Here is an 11235-nt window from a genome sequence, read left to right as displayed (position 1 = left end):
GTTTTGTTTTTTTTTAACCTGCTATTGCTTCCCTAACAGCCAATTCTCTGTAAGTATCCCCTGAGAAACATATTGAAAACAGCCTAAGGCAAGAGAAGTACAGTGAGCCCAGCAGCCAGCCAATCAGACTCAGATAGCTCTAAAATCTGGTGCCTCCAGACAAATGGTAGAGTGCACTGATTATGCTTCCTTATTGTGCATGAATACAACATACATATTGTAAATGCCTCAAGTACTGGCAAACACTGCCCTGCAGATCAGATTGCTCAGAAGGGGCAGCATTGCCAGGGTATAAGCACATGCCATGTAACTCATTACATGATACAGCATCTGACAAGCCGACTGCAACATTTCTGTGCTGGAATGTTCTCTTTTCAAGGTATCTGTTCCTTTCATTGTTTGTTTTGAGTCTGTTTCATTCAAGGTTGCAGAATTACAGGGATTAATAGAGTGCTGATGCGTGAGACTAAATGAATTTTATCCTAGTCTTAGCCTAATTATCAGTTTTTAAAATGTCTAAACTATAAATAAGATTGTAGAACTGTAGTACATTTCTGCTGTTAACATTTGCTATTATAATCTATTAGCCATTTGCAGATAAAACAAGCTGGTTTATCACCATGGTCTTTTGTTGCTGCTGCCGTCCCCATTATAACTTGGTTTTGTGTGCAGCTGTATGAGAGATCGATGGCATCTGTTTAAATCTGAACAAAGTAAGAAAGAAAGCAACACCTATAACACAGCGTAGCACGCGTCAGAACGGATACATGCAACATATGTGAACCTAAAGGAACTCTGAGAGGAAGGATTGCAAACTGCAGACTAAAGGCTAAGGAGCATATAATGCTTTACACCAATACATGCAGCAGCTTTATAAAAAGGGGCTGTTTTCATTGTGCCCTGTACGCCAATATTACTATTGTGAACAAGAATTGTAATGCCTTACTTATCATCCAATGCTGTAATGAGCAAGCAGCCATCAGCATATTGGGGAATACTTTTTTGTTGGCTTCTAGGACAAATGACAGGATATTTCAGTATCAAACACAGTAACTGAAGACTTGGGCTGAGGAAACAAATAATAGATCAGTTTGTTGACCGAACTGGAGAAAAAAGATTTGGATTGACCGATGATGGAAGTCTTTCAGTTATTCTTGCTGAAACTAAAAACCGGGCGGGGGGGGGGGGAATTGTTTGGGTCAAACATTGCCTTTCACTTTGAGTCAAACGAGATGCTTCTGTTCAACCTGAAATCTTTTTCATTTGTGTTTTTTGACTATTTTTTTAACCTTTCTTGGCTGAAGATATTCACAGTATTCAACCTGTTTTTGCAAATTTTGGTTAGAAAAGATACATTAGAATTGGAAATGAGACAGGGAAGGGCAACAAATTATTTAGGGGGATAGAACAACTTTCACATGAGGAGAGATTGAAAAGACTTGGATTATTCAGTTTAGTCATCTCTTTTTCTAAGATGGGGGATCTAAAGTCTATAAAATCATATATGGTGTGGTGAAAGTTAAAAGGAAGTGTCATCTTTTACTCCTTCACATCAAGCAAGTACTAGAGATCACACAATGAAATTTAATAGGTACCAGATTTTAAACCAACATAAGGAAGTACCATGCGATGTGAAGGCCAAAAGTATAACTGGATTCAAAACAGAATTAGATAAATTCATGGAGGATAGGTCCATCAATGGCTATTAGCCAAGGTGGTCAGAGATGCAGTGTCATGCTCTGGGTGTCCCTAAATCTCTACACTTCCAGAAGCTGGGGCTGGACAAGAGGGTATGAATCATTTGATAACTTCCCTGTTTTGTTCATTCACTCTCATGCATCTGGCACTGGTCACTGTCAGAAACAGGATACTGGCTGGATGGACAATAGGTGTGACCCAATACGGCCATGCTTATGTTGAGCCAAAACTGCTTTTTTTTTTTTTTGGCAATTCCTTATTTGTCTGAAAATTTTTGCCCAGCTTTATTAAAGATCCATAAGAAATGTATTTGACCAGGCATGTGAGTGTTTATGGAGTGTTTATTTCCTGTAGCCAGTGTCCACTTTTTTTCTTATCTGCAGCACCCATCAGCAGAGATTAACAATGGGTTTGAACATTTAGTAGTACTCATGTTGTGAGAACAGATCTAAGATGCTTACATGTCTAATTACAATAAATGCAATATAGTTACATAATGAGTTATCAATACAGTGTGATGTGACTACATAAATTAATTTGATAATTAACTATGCATCTGAGGCAACACAAATCTGCTACCTTGAGGCTGGTGGGTGGGGAAAGCAGGTGTAATATAGCAACTGCTAGTGCATTCAGTGATAGGGGGCAAATCTGAGTTCCAATCTTATTGTCAAATTGCAGAGATTGCACCTTATTTTAATCCATGTAAGACTTCTGTTTCCTGCAGTTTTCTCAATTTACACTGCCAATTAGTCAATGGAATAGCACATAACCAGCTTTTCTGGGTTGGAAGAAAGGATGGATGAATTGAAAGAACTGTTGATCTCTTTGTTTTGAGGTTTACATTAATCCTGTCCAGTTCACTATAACTGAATGGTGTAATATGTTGTCAATGCAGTTAGAATGTAATGTGCGATCTAGTTTGGCCCATATAATATATACATATTTAGAGGATTTAAATCAAGAACAATTGTCATGGAGCCAGGGTAGCCACTCATTAATTTAGAGACCATTCCTAGCAGGTGCTGAGCATTTCCTAAGAAGTGCTGAGCACCTTTTTTGTAGGACTAGGCTCTTGGTTGCAAGGCTGTTTCCACTGTAACTCTGATTTAGACATCCCTCTCATCTTTCATTAAATAAATGTGTCTTTTCAGCCTGACACTTACATTGCATAGACCTAGTCCAGATGAGATTATTTTGACAGTTTGTTAATCAAACAAGATGTTTTTATTTGTGTTTTAGAGAAAATAGTGATGTGTAACTTTTGAAAAATATTTTTTTACATAATTGACTAACAGCTTGACTTAAAACTGCATTTTATACATAGATTGCCCCGAAAAGAAATAAAATCTCCTTTATATATTAAAATTTCTACTAAGTATTTTGCAGACTTTGCAAGTGCCACATTCCCTGCTGCAGAGTATCAAGATAGTGTTGCCTTTGGCATTTCCAAGACTCACAGGTGCAGCCCATCCTTTACAGGGAGTAAATGAAGTCTCTGTGGACTTTGTAAGCTCCATGCTTATTGCTCTGGTTCCCTCACCACTCTAATGAGGGCTACGGACCAATAGCTTAATTCAAGAAATTTACAAGGAACATCCCGTCTCAGGATTGGCCACTTGGTCTACACCTATCCTTCCCCATTTACTCACAGGTTCTTTGATGCCCTCTCCTTGCCCTCCATTCTACTCTTCTCTGCCACCTTTTTCTTCCTGTTCACACCTATGTCACCTGCTACTGCCGGCCTGCTGTTTCCTCGTCAGTAATCTCTTCCTCACCTCACATTGGTACCTTTTTTTGTGTTCTGTGAAATCTGCAGTGAAAGTGTTCTTAAAACGAACAACATGTGCTGGGTCATCATCCGAGATTGCTATGACATGAAACACATGGCAGAATGCGGGTAAAACAGAGCAGGGGCATACAATTCTCCCCCAAGGAGTTCAGTCACAAATTTAATTAACACATTTTTTTTTAAATGAGCATCATCAGCATGGAAGCATGTCTTCTAGAATGGTGGCCGAAGCACAAAGAGGCATACGAATGTTTAGCATATCTGACATGTAAATACCTTGTAATGCCAGCTACAAAAGTGCCATGAAAATCTCTGTTCTCACTTTCAGGTGACATTGTAAATAAGAAGTGGGCACCATTATGTCCCGTAAATGTAAACAAGCTTTTTTGTCTTAGCAATTGGCTGAACAAGAAGTAGGACTGAGTAGGCTGGTAGGCTCTAAAGATTTACATTGTTTGGTTTTTGAGTGCAGTTATGTAACAAAAAAAACCCCTACATTTGTAAGTTGCACTTTCATGATAAAGAGATTGCACTACACTACTTGTATGAGGTGAACTGAAAAATACTATTTCTTTATCGTTTTTACAGTGCAAATATTTGTAATAAAAATAATATAAAGTGAGCACTGTATACCTTTTATTCTGTGTTGTAGTTTAAATCAATATATTTTAAAATGTAGACAAACATCCAAAAATTTAATAAACAATAGAATACCAATCGAAATTTAACAGCATAATTAAAAGTGCGATTAATGATGATAAATTTTTTTAAATTGCGATTAATTTTTTGGAGTTATTTGTGTGAGTTAACTGCAATTAATCAACAGTCCTAATTTTTAGTTTTATAGATAGTGAGTTCAAGGTAGTCTCAGAGCACATCTATTGCATGAAGTCCTGCAGGTGAGAGAGATGGGGGGATGCCTATTTTGTAAATTCTGTCAGGCATAGTCATGCGCTCCGCATCAAACTGCCTGGTGGTGTCAGGACTGAGGTGGCTGTGTGCATCTTTACTGGCAGAAATTTAGGGGACTTAGCCAGTGAAAACAGGCTGGTAGGGAATTAGGTGCCTTCAGGGTTAAGTGTCAGCTGTGTCAAGGTTTGCACAATCTAACCCAGGAGCTTAAGAAAGGCACCTAAATCCCCCTTTGTGAATCTAGCCCCCACTGTCCAGCATTTAACAGCCATTTTGTAGTGAGTGATTTTTCTCTTTAATTAAAATGGCAGTGGTATGATATAATATTATTTTTAAAGCAGCTGGATGTTCAGATGCCATGGTTTTCCACTCAGATATAACAACTTCAGAGCAGTGTGAATCCTCACCAACATCTCTTAAAATAAGAGTGTACTCAGTCTGCAGGGTGCAGACTCAGCTTCAAAACAGGTAACAGTGATTCAGGAAGAAAGGCCAGGGAAGCTAAAAACACAAGGATAAGATGATAAATGTTCTGAAGGGCTCCAACGATTACAGAGGTATTAGAATGTTTCCTTGGTTACAAGTTTACCCTAACAAAGGGGAAACAGGCTTTTTACACAGGGAATTGATGGTTTTGCTGTACTGAGTGTCCAATAAAAATAATGGTATGACAAGAAGTTGTGACTGGCAATTAGAATGCCATAAGTAGGCAACAAGAAACTGCAGAAGCCTAGTAGGAGATGCCATTATTATGGGGAATTATTTGAAAACATAACCTAGAATTATGGAAATTAAAGACAGAAAATACCTAATGGGTAATCTAGACTATCCCCCAAGCAATGCAAAATGATTTTGTAAACTATTGAATTAAATGATGCATGAATATATGGCAATTATACCTGCAACATCCTCCCTGAACTTATCCATCATGCCCACAACCTCTCATTTTTCAAATCTCTCATGGAAGCAGGAACATTATCCTCTTGTTAACACAGTGATTTTTGTGTGGGGTAGTGGGAGGAAACCACAGCTCTGCACCATTCTGGGATTTGTCCTCTGAGGACTCTCCACTACCTGCATGTACAGTATTGTTTTGTCTATCTACTTAGATCCTGCAAAAAGATTCTCAAGTGCAGACTTTTATCCCTGCATGAACCATCCACTGGGGTTGTGCATGGGAGTGCTTGAAGACCCCTGTGTGGGATCCTGAGAAATCTGCCTCAGACTTCTTTCCTAAACTGTCTAATTTAAGAAGTATAGTAGAACCTCAGTTACAAACACCAGAGTTACAAACTGATCCGTCAGCCAGATCATAGAATATCAGGGTTCGAAGGGACCTCAGGAGGTCATCTAGTTCAACTCCCTGCTCAAAGCAGGACCAATCCCCAACTAAACCATCCCAGCCAGGGCTTTGTCAAGCCGGGCCTTAAAAACCTCTAAGGATGGAGATTCCACCACCTCCCTAGATAACCCATTCCAGTGCTTCACCACCCTCCTAGTGAAAAAGTTTTTCCTAACTTCCAACCTAAACCTCCCCCACTGCAACTTGAGACCATTACTCTTTGTTCTGTCCTCTGCTACTACTGAGAACAGTCTAGATTCATCCTCTTTGGAACCCCCTTTCAGGTAGTTGAAAGCAGCTATCATATCCCCCCTCATTCTTCTCTTCTGCAGACTAAATAATCCCAGCTCCCTCAGCCTCTCCTCATAAATCATGTGCTCCCGCCCCCTAATAATTTTTATTGCCCTCTGCTGGACTCTTTCCAATTTTTCCACACTCTTCTTATAGTGTGGGGCCCAAAACTGGACACAGTACTCCAGATGAGGCCTCACCAATGCAGAATAGAGGGGAATGATCATGTCCCTCGATCTGCTGGCAATGCTCCTACTTATACAGCCCAAAATACCATTACCCTTCTTGGCAACAAGGGCACACTGTTGACTCATGTCCAGCTTCTCATCCCCTGCAACCCCTAGGTCCTTTTCTGCAGAACTGCTGCCTAGCCACTCAGTCCCTAGTCTGTAGCAGTGCATGGGATTCTTCCGTCCTAAGTGCAGGATTCTGCACTTGTCCTTGTTGAACCTCATCAGATTTCTTTTGGCCCAATCCTCTAATTTGTCTAGGTCCCTCTGTATCCTATCCCTACCTTCCAGCGTATCTACCACGCCTCCCAGTTTAGTGTCATCTGCAAACTTGCTGAGGGTGCAGTCCACGCCATCCTCGAGATCATTAATGAAGATATTCAACAAAACCGGCCCCAGAACCGACCCTTGGGGCACTCAGCTTGATACTGGCTGCCAACTAGACATGGAGCCATTGATTACTACCTGTTGAGCCTGATGATCTAGCCAGCTTTCTATCCACCTTATAGTCCATTCATCCAGCCCATACTTCTTTAACTTGCTGGTAAGAATACTGTGGGAGACCATATCAAAAGCTTTGCTAAAGTAAAGGAATAACACATCCACTGCTTTCCCCTCATCCACAGAGCCAGTTATCTCATCATAGAAGGCAATTAGGTTAGTCAGGCATGACTTGCCCTTGGTGAATCCATGCTGACTGTTCCTGATCACTTTCCTCTCCTCTAAGTGCTTCAAAATTGATTCCTTGAGGACCTGCTTCATGACTTTTTCCAGGGACTGAGTTGAGGCTGACTGGCCTGTAGTTCCCCAGATCCTCGTCCTTTCCTTTTTTAAAGATGGGCACTACATTTGCCTTTTTCCAGTCATCCAGGACCTCCCTCAATCGCCATGAGTTTTCAAAGATAATGGCCAATGACTCTACAATCACATCTACCAACTCCTTTAGCACCCTCAGATACAGTGCATCCGGCCCCATGAACTTGTCCAGCTTTTCTAAATAGTCCTGAACCACTTCTTTCTCCACAGAGGGCTGGTCACCTCCTCCTCATACTGTGCTGCCCAGTGCAGTAGTCTGGGAGCTGACCTTGTTCGTGAAGACGGGGGCAAAAAAAGCTTTGAGTACGTTTATCTTTTTCCACATCCTCTGTCACTAGGTTGCCTCCCCAATTCAGTAAGGGGCCCTCACTTTCCTTGACCACCTTCTTGTTGCTAACATGCCTGTAGAAACCTTTCTTGATACTCTTAACATCCATTGCTAGCTGCAACTCCAAGTGTGATTTGGCCTTCCTGATTTCACTCCTGCATGCCTGAGAAATATTTTTATACTCCTCCCTGATCATTTGTCCAAGCTTCCACTTCTTGTAAGCCTCTTCTTCTTTTTTGTGTTTAAGATCAGCAAGGATTTCACTGTTAAGCCAAGCTGGTCACCTGCTATATTCACTATTCTTTCTACACATCGGGATGGTTTGTTCCTGCAACCTCAATAGGGTTCTTTAAAATACAGCCAGCTCTCCTGGATTCCTTTCCCCCTCATGATGTTCTCCCAGGGGATCCTACCCATCAGTTCCCTGAGGGAGTCGTCAGTGTGCTTTTCTGAAGTCCAGGGTCCGTATTCTGCTGGAACCAGAAGTATGCAATCAGGGAGCAGCTGAGATTGGGGTGGGGGTGGAACGTGGGAAGGAGGAGCAAATACAGTACTGTGTTAAATGTAAATTGCTAAAAGCATGAAAGTTTTTAAGAAAGATTTGACACAGTAAGGAAACTGTTTCTTTGCTAGTTTCATCTAAAAGATGGTTAAAAGCATTTTTCTTCTGCATAGTAAAGTCTCAAAGCTGTATGAAGTCAATGTTCAGTTGTAAACTGTTGAAAGAACAGCCATAATGTTTTGTTCAGAGTTGCAACCCACCTCAGTTCCTGAGTTGTTAATAACTGAGGTTTTACTGTACTAGTTACATCTTGAATCATGCACTAAATAGCACTTAAGGGTGTGTGTGTGTGTGTATGTAGCACCAATGATATCTGAATCTCTCTCAATCTTTAATGTATTTATCCTCCCAACACCCCTATGAGAGAAACAAGTGCTGTTATCCCCATTTTACAGATGGTGAACTGAGGCACAGACACACTAAGTAACTTGCACAAGGTCCCAGAGGAAGTCCGTGGTGGAGCAAGGAATTGAATCCAGGCCTTCTGAATCCCAGACTGGTGCCTTATCCAGTGGGCCATAGTAGCTCTTTTCTCCTTTTTGGAATCCTACAAAAAGTTTACAAATCTTAGCAAAACTTTTGTAGATTATCTTTCAGCTTAGCAATTAAGAACCTTTTTTTAATCACATGCCCCTTAGAGTGAATGGGGATCTTTTCATTGACTTCAGTGGGTATTGGATTGGGCCTCTGGCTTTAAACCTGATGCAATCCTTAAAGTGATTTGAACTTTTCAGACTGAATGTTCTCAGCAGGACAGTTACTCTTATACTGTATCCAAAGAGAAAGTTAGGAGGCATACTTTTAGACCACAGGTGGGCAAACTACAGCCCGCAGGCCACATCCGGCCAGCAGGACCGTCCTGCCCGGCCCCTGAGCTCCCGGCTGGGGAGGCTAGCCCCCAGCCCCTCCCCCACAGCACTGCCAGTGCTCTGGCCTGCCGCTCCTCCCGGGCAGTGTGACTGGCTCTGGCGGGCTGCAAGCTCCTGCTGCTCTGAGCAGCATGGTAAGGGAGTAGGGGAGTTGGATGGGGCGGAGGTTCTGGGCGGGGATGCGGTCAGGGGACAGGGAGCAGGGGGAGTTGGATAGGGGGTGGGGTCCTGGGAGGGGACGGTTAGGGGACCAGGAGCAGGGGTGTTGGATGGGTCAGGGGTTCTGAGGGGGGCGGTCGGGGCGCAGGAAGTGGGAGGGGGCAGATAGGGGGCAGGGGCCAGGCTGTTTGGGGAGGCACAGCCTTCCCTACCCGGCCCTCCATACAGTTTCGCAACCCCGATGTGGCCCTCGAGCCAAATAGTTTGCCCACCCCTGTTTTAGACCAACCCTGGCATTTAATAGAAACCTTAGGCCCTAGGATATTTGTGGATAATTTTCATAGAACTGTTGTATATCTGTGCCCACTATGCAGGGGAGGTAGTAGAATGTTGCCATGGTTACTAGTTTACCCTAAAGTAGGCTTTTTTTATTTTCTTACAAGTGAAATAATAGCAGCTTTCTTGTTAACAAATTTCAGTTATAAGCTAGTTAAGATGGTTTTAGGTAAGGCTTTTGTTTTTTTGTTTTTGTTTTTTTGTATGTGAATTTTCCCTGCTTTAGTAAAAAGTCAAACCATACATAATCTTCTAAAATGTCTTTTCCCTAATACTTCCCAATCTTAACACTACATCTAAGACTTCATTTTCTTGAAGAAAGCTTTTTTGGGGGGAATTAGCCTATTAATTTCAACAAGATCACATAAGAATTAGGAATGTTTCAGTACAACAAGAGCAGTGGAGCTGAGTCCTAGAAGGACTCAGGGAGCAAGAGAGCAGGGCTCCAATCAAAAGCCCATTGGTGTCAATGGATAGACTCCCACTGACTTCACTGAGCTTTGGATCAGGTAGTAGGAGAGCAATAGCAAATGTTGACTGCAAGCTGCTGGGTAAGGAGGGACCTTTGTCTTTCTGTCTGTACTGCAGGGCAGAGCACCTGTTAGTACGCTCTAAAACGTAGACCCAAACAGCAGTCTGAGAGATTCTGAGGGAGCAACGGCAGCAGGCTAGTCACTCCCCTGGAGATAATAGTGTCAGGTTCCTCTTCACCCCCACATGCTACAAGGGAATGATGTGATGAAGAATCCCGCTACACCTTCTCCCTTGCTCTGCCAGGGAGCAAAGATGGACCTGAAGAAAGCTTGCTACAGACGGGCAGTCAGCAAAAAAAAGTATATATATTTTTTTGGATGGGTTCATTTCTACCAGATCAGGCCACACGCACAGCATATCTGGAGGAATTTCCCCACATTTATCTAATAGCCTAACGGTTAGAGCATTCACCCAGGATGCGGGACACTCACTTTTGAATTCCCACTGCCTCATGTGGAGCAGGAAGCTGAACCCAGGATCTCCCATTTCCCAGGCCACCACCCCGACCACTGGGATGTGGGGAATTTTAGGGTGGGTGTTTGTCTTTCTGCTGTTTAAAGCTGTTCTACTTTGTGTTAAATAAATATTTAATTGTGCCAAAAAAGAGGGATTCTGTATTTCAGTAGTAAAGGGTCCTCACCTGGGATGTGGGAGACTAAGTCCCTGTTCCAGTAAAGGTCTGTTTGAGCAAGGACACATCACTTAGACAGCTATTCACTCTCAATTTTAAGTCGTCAAGTGATGGAGACTCCAGCCATAAAAATCTAGATTTACTTCACCTCTAGTTCTCCCAGGTCGGTTCCCAAGTAGAACTAAGAGAAGAGAATGGGGAGGAGAGGGACTGAGTAGTAGTGGTTTTTTTATAGGCCCATTTTTCTTTTCATCCACCGTACAAGTAGCTTATTTGGTTTTCTTGTGGTTGCAGTGAGGTGTCTTACCATCCTGACCTTCTTTCAAACAAACCCTTAACTCTGTGGTTGCTAATTGAGACATATCAATGCAAGCACATTTTAAATGGTTTTGAATATTCTAGTTTGCATATAAATCCAGTCATGTAGGATGATAAAGCATAAAAAGTACTGTGTAAGATGTACTGTATTTTGGAAACTTTAGAATGAAGATAATGGACCATAACCTTTTTCAAGTAGAAAGATAGAATGTGGAGACTTTTGGATTTTAAGTTCTCCCCCTTCCCTCTGTATAGAACCAGTTTTGCTGCCTCACTCCTCTGGAAACACAAGACATGATATGCAGAGTGGCTAGTTTTTGATCTTATTCCTGCTTGGAAACAACCCACTTTTGTGTGTAGTGTACTCGCCACATGTGACTGGTGGTGGAGGTAATGGTGCCGTAGTATGATACTAAG

General features: G+C 42.1%; 1 protein-coding gene across 1 annotated transcript in view; it reads left to right on the top strand.

The window, feature by feature from the left end:
• Positions 1–261: 261 nt before the first annotated feature.
• Positions 262–11235, top strand: part of SORBS2 (sorbin and SH3 domain containing 2) — a 405939-nt gene continuing 394965 nt past the window's right edge. The window contains exon 1 of the mRNA XM_048847985.2: positions 262–379. The gene's annotated coding sequence lies outside the window, so the exon portion shown is untranslated. The remainder of the gene's footprint in view (positions 380–11235) is intronic.

This window comes from Caretta caretta, chromosome 4 (assembly GCF_965140235.1).
Source record: "Caretta caretta isolate rCarCar2 chromosome 4, rCarCar1.hap1, whole genome shotgun sequence".
NCBI lineage: Eukaryota > Metazoa > Chordata > Testudines > Cheloniidae > Caretta > Caretta caretta.
The sequence above is the reverse complement of the archived record's forward strand: the minus strand, read 5'-3'. Positions and strand labels throughout refer to the sequence as shown.